This window comes from Anas acuta, chromosome 1 (genome assembly GCF_963932015.1).
Source record: "Anas acuta chromosome 1, bAnaAcu1.1, whole genome shotgun sequence".
NCBI classification, from domain to species: Eukaryota; Metazoa; Chordata; class Aves; order Anseriformes; family Anatidae; genus Anas; species Anas acuta.
The window spans coordinates 170321329-170340851 of NC_088979.1; the positions used below are offsets into that span (position 1 = coordinate 170321329).

Below are 19523 nucleotides of genomic sequence, written 5' to 3' on the forward strand. Positions count from 1 at the left end.
TTAGGTCTGTATTTGCTTTGAAAAAAAAAAAAAAAAAAGAAAATCAAACATTCTGCAGATCTTTACTCACACAGAAAAACTCTAGCGTGAAGAATAACAATCAGGAGAGTGTTTCACTCCCCTCTTCCATTTCTCAGAGTTGACCATCAGCATCATACAAGATGGGATGACAGCTAAAGGCTCAACAAAGGCTTCTTTTCTGAAAAATATGCTTATGCAAATTACAATATATACATGTATATGAAGATGATGGATAATTAAGTATATCAGCACTACTTACTCCAACATGCATTCATTCTCATTTTAACCTAGGAATGGACAAGCATTCTGGGAGAACAGTAAGACTTCGGCCCTCTGTTTGGTATCACTGGAATGACTGAGGGCCCTTTCTGCCCACCTCTGGCCCCCTCCCCTCCACTTCTCTGCATCCCCCTCCAGACGGCTCAAACCACGCTGCAGTAAAGGAGCAAGCTGCGCTTTCGCTTATCCTCAGCCACCACCATTTCCCCTATCCACCAGCAGCCGTGGCGAGCCACCGCTGGGCTCTCCCGGCTTTGGGCAGGAGGAGAAGAGCCCTTCAGGCTCTGACCCCTAACAAATTCCCCTAAAAGCCCCCAAGCCCGGCAGCACGGAGCCAGCCCGGGAGCCCACGGGCAGGCACCGCCGGGGGAAAGCGGGCTTCCCCGCTGCCGGGAGTGCCTCCCTTCTCCCTCTGGAGGGAGACACAGTCCAGCTTTTGGCTGCCGGCGCCGCCGCGTCCCTCCTGCCCCTACCCTGCCCCTGCCCCTGCCCCTGCCCCTGCCCCAGCCGCCGCGACCCCTGCCCCGCGCCCCGGGGGAGCCGTCGGGCTCCCCCCTGCCCGTCCCGTCCCCGTGTCTCCATCGCGGCGGTCCCGGGGGAGGTGCGGGGGTGCCCCTCTTCTCCCCGCCGCCTCCCACGTGTGTGTGTGCCGAAACTTGGCAGCCCCCCGCCCGCTGCCCGGCAAGGGAAGGGTGGGCACGGGAGGGGAGGGAGAGCCGTGCCGAGCCCAGCCGAGCCGTGGGGGCGGGCGGCAGGCGGCCGGAGCCCCGCAGCCTGCCAGACCCTCTCCAAGCGGGCTCGGCAGGGGGGCGACGAGCGGAGAAAGGAGAAGGGGAAGGAGCAGGAGCAGGAGTAGGAGCAGGAGCAGGAGCAGGGCGGGCTCCCCCTCCGCCCCCCGGCTGGGCGGCCCCTGCGCGGAGCTGCTGCTGCTGCTGCTGGTGCTGAAGGTGAAGCTCCGGCTCTCCAATTACTTTTCCCAAGAGGGAGAAGGAGGCAGCAGGAGGGGAAGGCGAGCCGTGTGGGGAAGGCAGGCCAATCAGAGCCGCGGGAACGGAGGGATTGCTGCAGGACGCCGCGGGTTTTCCTCCCGTCCTCCGCCGCCGGGGCTGAATCGGGACCGCACGCAGCTGGCGGAGGGGCCGGAGCCGCACCAGGCTGCAGGACTTCCTCGCCCCACAGCCAGCCCCTACTTCTCCTCCTCCTCTCCGTGTTTTGATTATTTTATTATTATTATTATTTTTTAAATACTCCGAGCCACTTCGAGTCTCCCCTCCCTCCCCACGCACTTCGCCTTCCCTCCCGCATCCTCCCAGCCGGATTCCCGCTCCGTTCCCCGACAGCCGGGGGACAGCCGGGCACCGACGGCCGCCTGCCTGCCTGCCTTTCCCCTCCGTGCCGTGCCGAGCCGAGCCGAGCCAAGGGGAGCCGAGGCGGGCGCGGCGCCGCTCCATGCCCCCGGGCGCCGGCGATGCCGGGGCGGTGAGGCCGGGGCTCCCCCTCGCCGGGAGGCGGCCGCTCGCGGGGTGCTGCCAGCTCGGAGCGGGGCTGCAGGTAGGTGAGCCGACCACCGTGGGGCCCCAAAGTTGCGGGAGGCCGGCTGAGGGGGTCAGCTGCCGCCCTCCCACCGCGTTTTATTTTTATTTTATTTATTTATTTTTTTCTCTCATCGTTTGGGGTCTTCTTATTCGGGCCAAGTACCTCACCCGCGGGGGCTGGGGGACCCAGGGGTCTGTCAGCCCCGCTGCTCGTGAGGGAAGGGTGGGTGCTCACTCGCTGCGCCCCCGGGGACTTGGGGTTTCAGAGACCGGACGCTTGGTCGGACGGCTCCAGACAGGGGTTAAAAGAGCGTGGAGTCGCCTTGAGAATCCTTTAAAACAGGAGCGATCAAGAGATGGGTCTTGACTCCCTTTCCGTGTGTAGCGCTCCCCAACTTGTGGTGTGTAGGGCATGCAGCCCCTCTGCGTGGCTTTCTTTCCATTTCAGGGAACTCATTTGCCTCCTAAATACACCACAGGTTCGGTATTCTGCAGTGGAAAGGCTCTTCCCTTGCTCCCTGCCATTTATAGCTTTGCAAGAGTGAGTTTTAAAATAACCCGCTTTGTTCCCTTGAACTGTAGGATCGGACACCCCGTTATCTGGGCAAAGGATAAAAAGCAATAGCTTGCACTGCCTGGTTAGGAGTTGCCATTCATGTCCCTGCTGTGTGGTTCATTCTTACCAGGAGTTAAAATCATTGCTTGAAGCACTTGAAATTGTATGTGTACTTACAGTTGTCTCTTTCCAGCTTTTGCTCGGAGATTGTCAGTATTTTTTTATGGCACGAAGCACTTCACTGCCACCAGTGTCCCCCCCAGCAGGCTCCAGCTCTGTATTTAAGGAACGGGGCTTTGACTCTTGAAGAACAGCCAATTTGAATAATAAACATACTCAGCCCCTATCCCTGGAAGCCCCATAAAGCATTCGGGGTCTTAGGGTCTTCTCGCAGCACTGGTTACATTTAAATGACTATTGACTAAATGATAATTGTTATCTGGTTTCTCTGTCTTACCAAGTGGCTTCAGACATTAGCATTCAGCCTGCTATATGTTTAACACTTCAAAGCTGCTTTATGGGCTGACCTAAGTGATGTCAAATTGATAAATTAAGATTATTTTCTGTAGCATAAGGTACACACTAAAAACGAGCAGTTCAATGGTACTGTGAATATAGCTGAGCTGAAGTTGGGAAAGAGGCGTTTTTATCAGGGGTTGCAAGGGTTACATCTCTTACACTTTTTCTCAGTAATTGCACAGTCATTTCATATTGATGTCTCTAATTTATTTTGTGCGTAATTAAAAGTAGTAAAGTAATTCATATAAATTTCATTATGAAAAAATTATTTTGGGGAGCTGATACTGCTGAGGCAATATTGAAAGCTATGTGTTTTTTGGTTTCATAAAGTCCTGATTCCCCAAACTACAGTACTGCTACTGTTATAAACTATACAAGTACCACAATTTTAGTGGAAAGCTTGGCTCAATTAGTTAATTGCAGATCAGGATTACTATTCAGTGTTTCCACATGTTGTCTGAACAGAAGGGGGCTTTCAAAAATGTGGTATTAATTTTAGATATGCTACTGGTAGTGGGTGACTTTGAGATAAAATCTTGATTCCTGTCAGACGGTTTTAATCAGAGAATGACGTCTAATGTGGCAGTGTCTTTTATCATACCAGATATGAGACCAAATAACCTTTTCCTCCTTCTCTTCCTATGAGCAGAGAGATCTCATGTAGGTGCTTGTGATGCACTTGAGAATTCTGGTGGGGAATACATGAATAACTAGTTCTGTGCGGAAGTAAGTGGATGTGTCTACAGATGGGTATTGGTGATTGCTTTACTGGCAACTTGCAAAGTGATGATTCATTGAACACCGTCTAGATTTACATAAAGCAAATAATACTTTACACTGAGTTGTGACAGCAGAAAAACATGCAGCAGCCAAGAAGTTCCGTAATTTCATCACAGGTGATGACAGGCTTGATAAAGGACCTCTTTACAAATGCAGGTTCTGTGTTTCTGATGAGCAAAACATACTATGGAATTTTTTAGATCTGAACATCTTTGCACTCAAATTTATTGCAGGCTGTATTACTGTTTGCCAACCTGTGTGAGGCATAAATAGTGTATTAGCAATATATTGCATTAATTATATCATATGCTTTACTTACTATAAATAAGTAATAGAAAAATGCTAAATAGTTATCATGTTAAAGGAAATCACTGACTTTGCAGGGCAGAAAAATCACATTATCTAATAGTGTACATCTACACAAAAAGGTGATCACCATCTTGAAAAACTGTTCTGAATAGTACAACTATCAGTGAGCAGGCAGTTCTATGTCCCTGTTTTAACTTCTGCAGTATTTTATTAGAAATGCTTCATTAAGTCACATTATTCTGCAGCTGTTTGTTCACTGAAAATTAAAACAAAAATCAGAAAGTTTATCCAGCACAGCAGTAGTATTCCCTTTGTCATGTACTGAAAGTTCAAACAACAACAAATCCTTTAGCCTCACTGTGCCAGAAACACTGAGTACATTCTATTTTTGTGATATATGGATGGCATTTGCTGAAGCAATTCATCAATGTATTTATTAGTCAAACGTCATCAAACAAAGAAAATAAATGAAAGTAAACAAAGACTGCATGATGATACAAAGGCTACAGCAAGTGAAGACTCCACAAATCTAATTAATTAATGTTCAGTCTCATATTTACAGTCTGTATTTAAATATCTCATTCAAATGACATGTTTGTTGTCTTTCTCCCATTGATTTTTTAGTACAGCTCCAGATAATTCAGGTAGCAAGTGCTTTTCATTTGAAAATGCATTTTCCATTTTTCTTTTGAAATGCTGAATTTTAAAGGGATTGAGACAAAAGTTGGGTTTGGATGAATATAACAGAAGGGTCCTCCTGTGTCAGCAGAGCTCAACACTGACCTGTCCCCATTCATGACAATTTTTATATGTTAAGAGGGGCGTCCTCAACTGATGTGGATTTCCCTTGCTCCATTGAAGTAGTTGAAGCTCTGACATTTTAAAGCAGCTGGAGATTTGCTCCATTATCTTTAGATCACTGAATTTAAGTGTGCCCTTAAAAAAGGATTTCTCTTACTTTTTTTTTTTAGGGTGAGAAAACATTTACATACTGTACTGAGCTTCACAGAATCAATTGTAAATGGATTTGAAATAGTTTTTAAATACAGAAGCACAGCGTTGGAGCTGTTTCAGCAGGGAATTTGGCCCAGTTATTCAGTTTTGTGAGCAATCAGTATATACTTCAAAACATTCCTCATAACTAAGTCAGATATATAAAACTCATCAGGCAGAGGAATGAATGTGGAAACGTCAACAATAATGTCATTCATTTTCCTGGTGACAGCTACAGAGCTGTTGCCTTTTGCTCTGGGTACAACTTGGAAAGGCAGTGATTTCTGTGCTTTGATTCTTTATACAGCGTTGCCAGCCATTCTTATTTACTATACAGAGTCAGTTATTTATCAAAAGAGAAGACAAAATAATAATGGCCACCTAATGTACTTTTTCCTACTGCTACTGGAAAAAGAGTCACATTTTTAAGATAAACAGTTCAAGGCATTTTTTTTATAGAGCTTCTTTCATACAGTGTATTTTGAAAAACACTTTCAAAGAAGAGAGAAAAAATAAAGACAATGCTTCACAGTACGAGTTGTGGCAGGACAGTAGATGCTCAAATAAAATGGGAAAGAGTCACTAAAAAAAGCTTTCTTAGCTTTTTCTTGTTTTGCTATGTTGGAATACTGATTTGTAGAAAGCATTGTAGCAGTAGCTATTGCTTGATGTAGCACTAGAAAATGCTTTGTATGGATTTAGAAGCAATCGTGTATATAATTGCATGTGTAAAAATTGGGAAGTTGGGTTTGTCCCTTGTTTAAAGCTCATCAGACCTCATAATCTGAACTATGTTAATGGCTTACATTTTCGAGTAACCCCACTTCACATCTTGCTGATCTTGTAATAGGAAACCTGAACACAGGTCTCATTGCACCAGGACAGCCTTGCATACAGCCTCCTCTACTGCAAGCATCCCTCTAACAATGCCGGGGGGAGAGCCATAGTACAGGGCAGCACACAGATGAAAGCATGAAAGCACACAGAGGGTTTTTTTTTTTTTTTTTTTTAGACTCTTAGTTGTTTGGTAATCTATGCTTAAATCATGAATCTGAACGAAAGCTGCAAAAGGTGCTTTAGATTGCCAAACATTGCAAGCTAATAAATGCATGAGCATGGCTCAATAAACCTCTTTGGTTGTATAAATAACAAAATGATTAAGAAATGAGCTGCTTAGTGCGAAACATTTTTGAAATAAATAACCAAACTTTTCTTTTTGGTAACATGCTGGCCTCTTGCTGTGTGGAAAATTTCTTGCCTCTGTTGTTATATTAACAGCCACTATTGAAGATGAGGGACAGGACTAGACGGACCATTGGGTTGATCCGATAAAGCAATTTCCTTTTCGAAATGCAAGGAGGTGCAAACGCAGTAGTCTATATTTTGACTGGCTTATTAGAACGAGACTGTAATAGTCTAGCATTCTGGTTTTTCTTTTTTCTTTTTTTTTTTTTTTTTTTTTTTTTTTTTTAAGAATGATATAATGCATTTTAAAATAAATCTCTCAGTAACATACAGTCTCACACCAGCTCCTTTGGAGACGGGAGCACAGACCTGACAAGTCTCTCACATTCGCAGTGATGCTCCCATGTCAGATTTTTCCTCATGCTCCCCCACTGCAGTTTCTCCATCCCATATTGATAAGACAGAGCGGTGGCCTCCAGCCCATCTCACCACAAACTGGTTAGCTGTGTGGTGTGTGGCTCTCTGCTTGTCTCTTACTTGTCATGTCATGGAATGGGGCAGAAGATAAAGTGCTGCCCCTGGATCACCAGGCTGCATTTCATGATCCTCTGAGCACATTTATATGGGTCACTCTTCCTAGTTAGTCTCCCCCTGTGACTTCTGCCTCACCAAAGGACACCACATATGAGGGAACCTGTCCCAAAGCCTCTGATGTGCAGGCTGGGTGCCTCCTGATGCATGGCAACACAAATGGGGGATCTGTGAGCACTGGGTTAAAACCACACACTAGACTCCCATTTGAGACTTCTCTCGTGTTTGTTCCTGTGTAAGATATCCATTTGGCCTTTTGAGTTCTACACTCAACCCTAAGTCATTACTAGCTGGTGTATCGTTGGACTTCATGACATGCAAAGTACGTCACAATGGCTTGGTAGCTCTCAGGAAAGATAGCAGTTTTCTGTGCTGTTTGTATATAGCAGTCTTTGAAATTTGGATCTTTTCCAGCAATGGATGAGCGTTAGTACCATCTGAAGCTTGTTTCATGGTTTATCTGAAACGAGTCAGTAGTCTTAGCTTGGATTTTAGTGTACAACTGCCCAAGCCACAAAAGTCACCACTGGCAAAAATGATCATGTGCACCTGCTGTGTGCACAGCGAGGCAAAAACCGAGCTCTGATCAAGCAAGGCATTTCAGCTGCAAGCATGTAGCTTCAATGGGACTAGTCAAATTAATTATGTGCTTGCAGACTTTTCTGAAGCGAGCCTGAATAAATGTTGCCAACTGCTCGGAGTGATCGATGTTGAAGGCATGTGGGTGGGGTGCTGCTGAAACGGCTATGTTTGTGTCTGTATTCTGGGTATAAATTTAAGACGAGCTTTGTTTCGATGGATTGTCAGTCCTACACCTTCTATAAACATCCAATCCCGTTATATTCAGAACAGAGACTGCATTTCAGCAGGTCATTCTCAGAAAGGTGCTGCAAGTACCTACCCTGTATTATAGCATTAGAAACTACAATTACAGTCATGTAATTCTTCAAATGTGATGTTACTGGCATGGTGCTGAACTAAAATATCACTTTCTGACAAAGTATATCAGGCTATGGTATTCCTGCAAGAAACGAGGTCATGTTTAAAGCTTAACTGCAGAAAAAGGATCTGTTTCTGTGCCATAGCAGGAGAAGAATAGTCTCTCTGGACTGTGTTACCTGTGGTTATTTAGTTTTGATTTGATTTTTATTTTTTTAAAATCTATATATTATAACAAATAAGCTATGATTTAAATAAGATGGTAAATTTTTCTTGAGGTCTGGTAACAGTAGTAAATAAAGTGAGATAAGTTCTGGTATATAAGCCTACTGGAATCAAGACAAGAAAGATCGTATTTGTATGCTAACATAACATGCTATAAATTCAGATATGATGTTATCAGCCAATATGGTTAATGTTGCCTGACACTTCTCATTATATGATCCTGCTTTTTTTTCTGTTCAGTCTAAAATCATGAGGGATATCGCTTACATTGGAATTAAGATAATACTTCAAACACACAGCCAAAGTGTCCAGACCTTCATAACCAAGGCATTACACTGGTATTTGTGTAATGCTCAAAGAAATAAGTAGCCATGAATCCAGGCGCTGGCTAAACTCCAGCTATAGGAAACGTTTTTTCCCTCCCATGTGGATTCATTCTCCTTTAAGGCAACATGATTTTATTATTTTCTGATTATAAACATGATAATCTGATAGAAGTATTCTTGGTGATTGTACCCCAGTTTTTCCTTTACCCCATGGATAATCTTGTGGTCAAAAGCTAACAAAAAAAAAGGAACGTAACTGTGGGCAACTCTCTTCCTCTTTTCAGATGCATGTGCTTCATCTGGAAATCTGAGCCCACATGCTGCAGTGCTCAATACATCACTTCATGCTTTTAGATGACTGTGTGAGGATGTATGGGGCTTTAGGTCTCATGTTTGTGGAGGTCAGTGTGTCCTGCATGGCCTGATGTGGTTGTGACCAAGCTGGTCATGTGCAACTGCACAGCTGCCTTGTCCCATTCTGATCATGTTTGCATCCTTTCATGTAATTGTTGGGGTCACTGCTTGTGTGGAAATCTATTAGGAGAAAATTTGAGCTTAGCTCAGCCTTTCTGAGCTTTTGCTTTGAGGCAGTGATGTATTTTTTTTTTTTTTTTATTTTTGTTTTTAGCATTATTCCTAAATGTTTCAGAATTTCTTTGGCATTGCTTTGATTTGTTGCATCTGTTATAAATACATATTTGATGTCTGGCAAATACACACTTCACACTCTTATAAAATGAAGTGTGCTTTTTAAAGCATATCCAGAGCAACTAGTATGTAACAGTTGCTATGTTTTCTTATCAGAAGACAAATTATAGAATTGCTAATTATTCACCTATATGAATCCTAAATAAAACCCTGTGTGGCAAGAGTGCTGACACAGCTATCGCAACAGCTGCATGAATGCACTCTCTTCAATAATTTTGTTCTCATTCCCACTTTAAAAACTGAATCCACAGTAATGACACTTGTATTCTCCTCTTCCTCTTCATCCACCCAGACACTCATAACCTAACTTTTTTGCCTCTAGGTCTCCTTGCCTGTCCTTTTCTCTTCATTGTTCATCTCATCTGCATTGGTGTCATATAATCTTTCCGAATGTCAAGTAAATGTAGTCTGCAGTCAGTATTACCAAATTGCTTTCCTGCCAAAAAAGTCTCTTTTCATATGCCATGACCCATCATCTCACAGTTAGCTGCAAGTCATTCTGATTCCCAGATTTACAATATATTTTCTATTTAATGAGCTATTAAACATTATGCTCTTTTAAACTTCATCTTTTCTGACTAACTGCATTCCTCCTGATAATTAGAGCTTTAGAGAGAAACAATTAATTTGAAACCAATTCTGTGATAGAAGTGACATTATTTATATAGCATTCCTCCATATCTATGCTCTAGGGATTATCTCATTAGAATATATTTATATTTGGTCCTTAAGACCATTATGTCAGTCCAATAGCCACCATGTTGTCATCGATAATATAGACATGACTTCTGCATATGCTATTTTAATGTGACATACAAAATGAAAATAGATACATGGAAGGGTGAGTAGTTTGGTTTTGTTTTGACTAAATAAAAAAATAAATAAATCAGTTTATATCCTTCTTCCAGCTCAGGAGAACATTTTGAGAAAAACTTAAGTTAAACACAAGCACAAACAATATTTCATACATACTGCATGGAAGTAGTCATTTTGGAATTGGTGTGTTATTCCCATGTCTTTTTTTATTAATGGTAATATTCAATTTGTTAGAATAATTTTTCAAATTAAGTAGATATCTAATAAGAATTTTGTAAAAATTGCAGATTACTCAGTGATGATGAGTGAGTTCAATCTTTGTAGCTCATAGCTTACATTACATTAATGTATTTATTAAATCCAATAATGTCTACTAGTTTAGGCTATATAATCCCATTTCTGTCATTGTGGTTAATTATATCTAGTTAATGGTACGAACTAAATGCTGTAAATGCATATGCATTCTGCTAATAGCTTAGCTTGTGACAATCCCAATAACTTTTCCATGAATTCTAATCTTTTTTTTTTTTTTTTTCCCTCTGCTGCTTAGAGCTACACTTTAGCAAAATATGAAAATGATTGACAGAAGGAAACTTTGTCCATGATTTTGCCATGGCAGCAGGTAGAAATGTACATTTTAAAGTTTTCATCTTTCAGCTTTGAACCCTGTGTTCAAGTAGCAGTAACAGTAAGTCTCTAACAGCCTTCCTTTGTTGCCTGACAGAGCTAGTGCCTGGTTCTCACAGTTATTTTGTGGGAACAATATCCAAAATATTACTGGGGGAGTTTCTTTTATCTGAATTGGTAAATACTATCAGTAAATAATACCATATTAAATACTGGGTTAAAATGAGTACAATATACATATGATACATGTTATACATATGGACACTCTAAGTTCACTGTTTATCTGTTGTTCATTTTAGATGCCTTTCCATTCTCTTTTGAGTGAATAGTTACGTGCACAGTTAAGTGGTTCAGTAGACAGCTTCACTTTCCTCATTTTTCTTGAAGCTGGAATGCTTTGGTCCAGCACTGTTTCAGTTCAGTTGCAAACTTTTCTGGTTTCTTGGCAAAGTAACATGACAGGCCTGATTCTGTCACCTGAGATATTTCTCACCAGTGAACAATTAAGGCGATTCAAAGCTGCATTTATATACATTGCATATATTTTAAGCAAAAAAAAAGTATACCTCTGAACTGCTCAGCAGTTAAACAAAAGGATAAAAGTCTGAGTGTACCAAATCCTACCTAACCTTTACTATTTTATTGGAAAAAAACAACAAATTATTGTTTAATCCTTATGTCTACAGCTATTCTGAGTTGTATATTTCAGTCTCAGTGTGTCTTTCTGTCAGCATTATAACTCAAGCACTTGTTGGTAACTCATGGCCTCCTTCCTGGAGACAAAATTTGAAGCTGTTTCTTTTAAATTCTATAGGTATTCTGGTCTTGACCAGAAGGTATGCATTTATTAGGACCTGGAAATACATCTTTCAAATTACTGGCCCACATACCGTGACTTCAAAGTCACTGCCTCTGCATATATATATCTATTCTTTTTATTTACATTTGGCACTTCCAGTTGCTTACAAAAATCTTTTATGTCACAGTAAGTATAACAATCCCAAGAAAGCTATTAACTGCTTATATTTGAATAGCTATGTGACGTTCAGAAAATTAGTGTGTATCAGTCTACATTATCAACAGAAACCTAGAGAGAAACATGCATAATTTTGCTGTATACACAATACACTACTGATTCAGCTGTGGAGTTCAGATCACAGTAATGATAGATTATAAGGATTTAGAGAGGTACATTTCTGTTATACCACCTTCGGGGTTGTTGTTTGTTGGCAAAGTACCGTTTTCTTAGTTGGTCTTTGCCACGGGATGATGAGTCAGGCCCATCATGAGGGCTTCAGGTATTAGATGGCTGTTAGTTTTGAAGGCAAAGCCAATGCTGGAGCTCACTGCATAATGATATGTTGGCTCCCACAGTGTAATTGTTTCTAGTAGAAATTCTCATTTTTTAATCCTTGTTCTTTTTAGTCTGTTCTTTCTCCTCATCTCAGGAGAATTCTTGAACTCATTTAATTGTCCATGAAATAAGAAGCCTGTGATTGGAGCCCACTAGAAAAGGAAATAGCAAAATGGGTAAATACTTTCTCTGTTTTATTTTGATCAGTTGCAGCTAAGGTTCTCCAGTGACAACAGTCTTGATAAAGACATTTAGTTGTTACCCAGCAGTTCTCTTGTGAAGTTGCTCTATTAAGGAACTTCAGGTCTGGCCGGAGCCAGAGAACAAGTAGGAACAGGCTTTAACTAAAGAAGGATATCAGAAAGTGAGACAGTGAGAGAAACGCTGCTTGCTTTGTCATATTCTATAGATTGTTGGAAACAATGGTGGTAGACAGAGTGTCACGTAACATTGTTACAGGAGGAATTACGTAATGCTAACACTTGCAGATATTGAACAGTTGTTCCCATTTTGGAGGAAAGAAACTGTCCCTGACCTCTGTCTTTTGTTCTATTTCTATTTTATTCTCTTTTCATGTTTGTTGAAGTAATTTCATTTGTGTTTCCCAGAAAACTCTAACCATACGTTGGAGAAAAGAGTGCCTGCCTACGACTTTTCCATGGAACCTTGGTTTGTTTCAGGCTAGTTCATTTTTAACCATTGTAAATACTGTCTAGCAGTCAGAAAAAAGAAGACAAGACCATAATTGGAGAAGAGGAGAATGAGAAAGAAGAGATTGTGCCCATCCTTCCTTTTTTAATTTAAGCAATCTTTAGCTTAGGTTCCTGTACAAGAAACACTTAGAAAAATGAAACCAAATCTTTTTTTTTTTTTTTTTGGCTGTGATTGAATGAAAAATTGTCTTTGATCATTACCTTCATACTAACAGTTAAGAACTATATACTTAGAAATACATGCTTCTACAAAAATTGGATTTCTAAGTTAAATGAATAGTAATGCTGGATTACTTTAGCACTGGTGAAATAATAGAGCACAGCTCCTTGCTTTTCTCTTTTTCTGGGCTTACCAGCATAATAATTTATAGTAGTAATTTTCTACAAGAGTTTTAATTTACCAGTTAAGTTTCCAATAAACTTGTCATGATTCCTGAAGTAAGCCTATTTTTCTTCTCTTCACTATCTGGGAGAATTTCTTCCCATCTCTGAATAATTTCAAGTCTCTATTACTCTTTGAGTGTAGCTATTATTTTGCCAGTCCATTGTACACACAAACCTTCAACACCAGGCTTCCTTGGCAGGTCTAAATGGCCTGCAATTAGTTCTGAATAAAATTATAGTTATTTTTAATACTAGGAATCAAGTATAGCAAAATATAAAATGGATTTTAAAACAGGGACTCTCCTCTCTGTCTTACTTTTCAGTTTCTGTCTTCCAATTGTTAGCCCGGGTTGGCTTGGCTACTGCATTTGTTCTAAGATTGATGTAACATAGTAGTTTTTCAATAAAAAGTTAAAGGGCTTCAGCAGCAGGACAGAGATGCATCTAATTTTGTAACTGATAACAGTCTTGTTAGTGTTGGTTATTAAAATAGCATCATATTCTTTCATGGTTAACTCCATGTGTTCAGTTTCTCTGCTAGAAGATGAAATCTGAAGGGATTTCAGCCTGAGTGCCACATAACTCCTTTTTAATTTTGGTCTCTGAGGTGATGAAGAAACTTGAAAACCTGCTCAGATGGCCTAAATCTGTCAGAGAAAGAAGAGTGGAGCCCTTCACATAACCATTGCAGATACTCTGAAATTCACTCTATGAATCTCAGATAATAAAAGCTGTTGGGGTGGCTAATTGTGATTGAAAAGGTGAAGGTGGAGTCACCTTTCTGCATTTTCACCATTAATAAAATTTGTAGCCAGAATTTATCTTTTAACTTATATGAGCAAGTCTGGAAGCTGGGGAACAGCTACAATTGTGTTTTACCATCATCTTTTGTTACTTGATTGGCCTGAAAATCTTCAGTGATTAAATTTTATGATTTGGAATGATACAGCTAGGTGTAGCAGTAGTCTTATAGCACTATGTTTCCTTGCCTGTCCAAAAGTATTGTGGTAATTTTATTTTTTGAAGTTATTCTTTTTAATTTTGAAGCCTCTGCTCAAAAACATATTGAATCCCCTGGTATTTTGAGAAAAGTAATAACAGTGTATCATCAAATAAAATTCTTGAGCAAGTGTAAGGAATCTAAAATGAAAATTTTTCTAGACATCTTCCTTTCCTCAAACAGACAAACAAATAAAACCCCAAATAAATTATGTGGGATTAAAATTAAATTGGCCTTTAGTTGTGATTCTTTTTATTGCTACCTAAAGAACCTTTGTAATGATACATTCAGAGCTACAATTTCCTAATTTAACAGTAATATAAACTCCTCCTTGAGAGACTTAAGAGATGTGCCAAGGGTAAAAAAAAGTCTATGTGTGTTACCTTTGTGATGTTGTAAAGTCCAGTGCTACTTGTTTTTTGATGTTGGAAATTTGGTCATAGCCTACCAAAGAGGACATTAGAGACAGAATTCAAGTTGAGACTAAACCTAAAATATGTTTCTACTTGTAACTACCTACATGTGAGGCGGTTGCTTTAGCTTCATAATCGAGGGAGATCTAGGGTAGGTTCAAGTGCGTAACATAATTTTAAAGACTCTAGAGCATCTTGTGTGGCCTCCAGGTGCTACTCAAGATGGGTGCAGAACATGATATGCCTTGCCATTTCCTTCCTTGCAGGCATCTCAGCTGACACAAGATGGTTTTGTTCAAGTACCTGAACTGCTGAATCCTGTCCCTTATCAACAGATGTGTAGAGTGATTCTAGTTGCCTAAAAGAGATACCTACTCTGTATCAGCTGAACTGTACTTCAAGTCATAGTGAGTTGGTCAAGTTAAATACTTTGCCCTAAACTTGTGATTTAACAATTGGTAGTGAAGTGAGCATTTTATATGTGTCAACGTATCTAAGATACTTGGATGGAATGCATAGTACTGTTTCAGATCTATAACATGAGACTCATGGGCACATCAGATACTGTGTTTAGTCAATTCAAATAGGTACTTACATTTCAATGCCCAAATTTAGGTGTCCTGTCCTGAACTGAATCCTGTCCCAAGACCTGAAGGTAATATGAAGAATAATAGCATCATAGACAACAATTACACAATTAATTAATCTGGGGGACAAGCTCTGCTAAAACTTTGTTTTCATCTCTTTCTTTGTATGTCATTTAGTAATACATGTATAATCTGATGAAAAATCCTAGCTTGTGAAAAAGTACCTCCACACTCAGTTCAAAGTCTGGATCGTCATCTGAGGTCTGAAAAAGCTCACAAGAAAGTTAACTTGATTAGCAAACTGGGTAAACTAGATTTAATGTTTCTGATAATTCCAAGAGGAATGAACAGAGATACTTTTTAAAAGTATCTCTGGAAAGGGTTAATTCAGCTTTCATTCTAAACCATCAAGTTCATGGCATTAGTTAAATTTTATTTCTGAGGTCAACTTTTGTTGCTGAGAGCATTGTGTAGAAGGATAGTCAACTTCAGAACAAGCATTTATTGTATTGTAGTGTAATAGGTGGAAATGAGAGGAAGAGTTTCCACATGAATGAATAAGTATATACTGAATGAGGGTGAAAATCTACTTGTGGAGTTTTAGAGCAATAAACCAAATGCATAGTCTTGAAAGAGGTATATTCTATGTTCATTACTTTTGTGACAGTGGCACTTACCAGAACCAGTCAGGACTGTGGTGCTGCACAAATATAAAACGAAAGATTTTGCTGTCATCTATTTCAGTTCAGCTGCAAGACTGACCCCTGCAAGAGAATCTTCTAGTCAGTTCTCACGACAGCTGCCTGCCAGTGGGGCTATAGCTGTAAGTCTTAACATTCTTAATATTGTCCCACATGCAGCAGTGGTCCATGTACCTTGAGCTAGCAGGATTAAGAAGTATATAATTGCCAATGTCTACTAGTATTTTATCAAAACAAACACCGAGACTGTTATAAAAAGTTTCTTTGTGGTTTTGATTTTCATATTAGTGATCTGACTGTGATTCATTAGGTTTCTTTAGTCTGGCTGTTATGTAGAATATACATGTAGATCTACTGGCATCAGTTCCCAAACTCTTTTTGCCCTCATTGGAAATAGACAGAATCAACCTACAGAACTGGAATTTGAAAGAAAAAAAAAAAAAAAAACACAAAGCAAAACAAAATACAAATATACACACTACCACCACCACCAAAAACAAAAACCAGAAAACAAAACAAAACAATTCTCTTTTGTCTATAATCAGAGTAAATAATGAAAAAAATAGTAGAAAAAAAGTAGTTTTGCTTGTCATTTGTCTTGTGAAGGGGTTCTTAGGGTAGGCAGCAACAGCTGAAATCACTGGTTTAAAAAAAATGCTTGCATCCCAACCCTGACATGATCAGGCAGTGTACCCTCTCTCCTCTACCCATATCCTCCTCTTTTTGTCTTCCACAGTATTCCTCTCTTCACTCCTTCCTATCAGCAAAATAATTTTTGCATATTAATTTGGTGGGGCTCTTCAAGGCTCCTTACTGTTTCTAGACTACTAAAAACATGTCTTGATTTCCCCAGTATCTCTATTTGAGAAGCTCTTGTTGCAGGTCACTTCTATTAGCAGAACGTCAATATGTGACTAATTAGAGATGAAACGTCCAATGAGTATTGAGTAATGTAGTTTTCTAACTTTCTAATTAATGGCAAAACACACAAAAATGTTAATTATGGTTGGAAAGATCCTAAGTACCATTTTGTGAAGAGTTCTTTTAATTTTAATTGCAAGAAATGATGCAAATAACTGAAGATAAAATATAAGAAAGAAAAAAAGGTTTCTCATGCCACATATAGTACAGATATAAAATATTTTATAGCATGTAAAATCGTAAACTCCTCCTGGAATTTAAGAATATTAATTCTCTCAGGGAATAAACATTATACTTCTTATATACTTAGCAGCCTCCTTTTAGAACAACAGCAAAAAAGGATTTGCTTTTAAAATACTTATAAAATGAAGAAACATTACAAAATTCCTAGTATATTATTTGTGATAATATGCGATAGCTCTTATTGGAGGTTTCATAACTAATGACCTAATCTGTCTTTAAATGTTAGAGTGGATAGATATATCTAGATTGATGGATACAGTTTAAAACCCTAGGGCCTGTCTATAATAGAAAGAATTAGTGTCAGCAATTTGTACAGCTGAACTGACGCTGAACACTATTTAGGTAAAAATGAATGAAGAACGAACTTTGTACAGCCCTATTTCAAAGTAACTGTTACAGGGTTTTAACCAAGCCAAAAGCCTGCATATGGCTGGAATGTCCATGAACGGCGTGATAACAATTTTAAAACAAGACATCTAACAGTATGTAATAAGGCAATGCTACATCTGCTTTGGGCCTTTTTTTTTTTTTTTTTTTTTTTTTTTTTTGCTGAGTTCATACAAAAACATTTCACAAAAATGAGCACAAACAGCTGCCCAGCAGGACTTGTGCAAAGTGGAACATTTCTGCTGAACTCACTTCATTCCACTCTCTGTGTCATAAATGGGATAAAAGGACTTCAAGGTTATAACACAAAATCATTTCAAAGAAGCAGTTCACATGTTGTATACATGCTTACATACCTGCTGTAAACAACCACAGGCTTTGAAAATGAACAGAAATTAAAACTGATTTTTATACTTTTTGACTATTTACATGGGTGTTTTTTGCAGGACCCATATGAATGAGGGTATAGATAGATTGTATTTGTAGTGAATATCTGTCAGGAGTCACTTTCTTTCATATTCATATATATTCATATACATACTCATATATATATTCATGCAAATCCTTTCTCCATCTTAAGCTGATTTCTCTATTAACATGGGTTCATTATTTGCATTGAATTTGAAGCAGTAACTCTGTAACATTTTGAAAGTTTTATTTCATTGACTATACAGATGCTTTTTTTTTTTTTTTTTTGTAATAAAAAATGAGAGAGGTAACAGAAATTTGGAAGCCTTTCTAATTTGTTTCAACATTTTTTTTCCTAACAGACATTCCCAAATGAGTACATTAGCATATTTTCCTGAAAGAAATGTTGCTGCTCTTAGTTCTGAATATAGCTCGACTTCTTTTTCATAGCAGTGTAGAAGTGAGCATCAGAAAAATTCTCACTATAATCTTGACTTTTATCCTATTTCCACTCCAAACATAGACCTAGATGTCTGCTTTCTGGTGAGCTTTCTTCATTTTTTTTTTTTGTAGTGTCCAGCTGACATGCTTATGCTGAGCTACACCAGCAGTACTGCTTAGTGCTAACAGGAATGAAACTTCAACAGGAGGACACAGCAGATTTTACCTTGGGTGATGCAGATGTCTTCTCAGAGTCAATAAACCCAATCTTACATCTTGCTCCAGTCTAAGTATTTTTGGACATTTTGATGCATGAACATGTTATTTTATGTTGGGGATATCCAGTCCTTATAGCTTCCACTGACCTCAGTTTTAACTTGCAGTTCTGCAATTCCAAGTAGAAACTTTCTATAAACAGAAATTAAGATAGAATATTTAAATTGTAAGACAGCCTGCATAACTTACTGTCATTTGTGCATGTAAAAAGATTATATACATACAACAAAGACCCATATGCTAAAAAAGCAACTCTGTATTTTAATCAAATTCCACAACTAAAACCAAATATCATTTACTTGTAACACTATCTGCCCTGAGGAATCCTATCTCAGATTTGTATGAATTCTTTCTCTACACTAAAGAAGCAAGCATTGACAGATCAAAATTTTGAAAAAGTACTGGAGATACAGCTTACTCCAAAGGCAGTCAGGAAGCCCTGGAAAAATGAGATGAACCTTAATAAGGTTTGTGTTCAAGTTGTCCACTCCAAGAAACTGGTCCCCATCTCCAATCTTCACCTATATAATGTGTTTGCATAGATTTACTATAATGGTAGATGCAGTGGGTTTTAATTCCAAAGACTTCTGCAAAGCATTCCAAAGAGAAAGTAGTTTGCTGACTACAAGTTGTGTTGTGTGCTTAATTCCTTCCTTTCCATCTTTCCATCTTTCTGTCTTTCCTTTCTTCCATCTTTCCTTCTTTCCATCCTTCTTCCTCTTCCCATTTGTCTTTTTCTTTCTCTTTCTCTCTTTCTCTTTTTCTCTCTCTTTCTCTCTTCCTTCCTTTTTTTCCTTTCTTTCTCTAGCATTTAACTGAAAAATTTGGCTGAAAGCCAAATGCGATTTAGAACATTTTTATGTCTCAATCACCGAACAAGCTGTTGTAAGAACTGCATCCTTAATGCAGAGGGTGAGTTGGCATTTCTAGTTCAGATTAGTTAGTTCGGTGATTGTAAGCAATTCTCAAGTACAGGTGACAAGAAAGACCTTTGCCTTTTCACTGTAGTCAGAAAGCTTAGTTAGCCAGGAGATGCTGTCACGTCAGTGGAGGCTCATCCAAAGCTAAGGATCACTGTGGACTTTGGATGATTGGGAGAGCTGTTACAGCTCTGAGTTATAACGATGTGGCTCTTTAGTGCTAGATTTGATATTAGATACATTTTTAGCTGTGACATTTACTGTTTCAATCCCTGGTAAACCAACCTTGAAACAATGATCACATTAGCTAATCCCAACAGTATTTGAATTCCTTTTTCTAAACTGGACAAAGCTATCATGACAGCT

At 39.3% G+C, this 19523-nt stretch overlaps 1 protein-coding gene across 5 annotated transcripts in view; it reads left to right on the top strand.

The window, feature by feature from the left end:
- The first annotated feature begins 1055 nt into the window (after positions 1-1055).
- The window catches only part of TAFA2 (TAFA chemokine like family member 2), a 195343-nt gene continuing 176875 nt past the window's right edge, over positions 1056-19523 (top strand). The window contains exon 1 of one of the 5 annotated variants that reach the window (XR_011091959.1): positions 1056-1851. The gene's annotated coding sequence lies outside the window, so the exon portion shown is untranslated. The remainder of the gene's footprint in view (positions 1852-19523) is intronic. The other 4 variants (XR_011091958.1, XR_011091960.1, XM_068669335.1 and 1 more) reach the window with 4 other exon arrangements.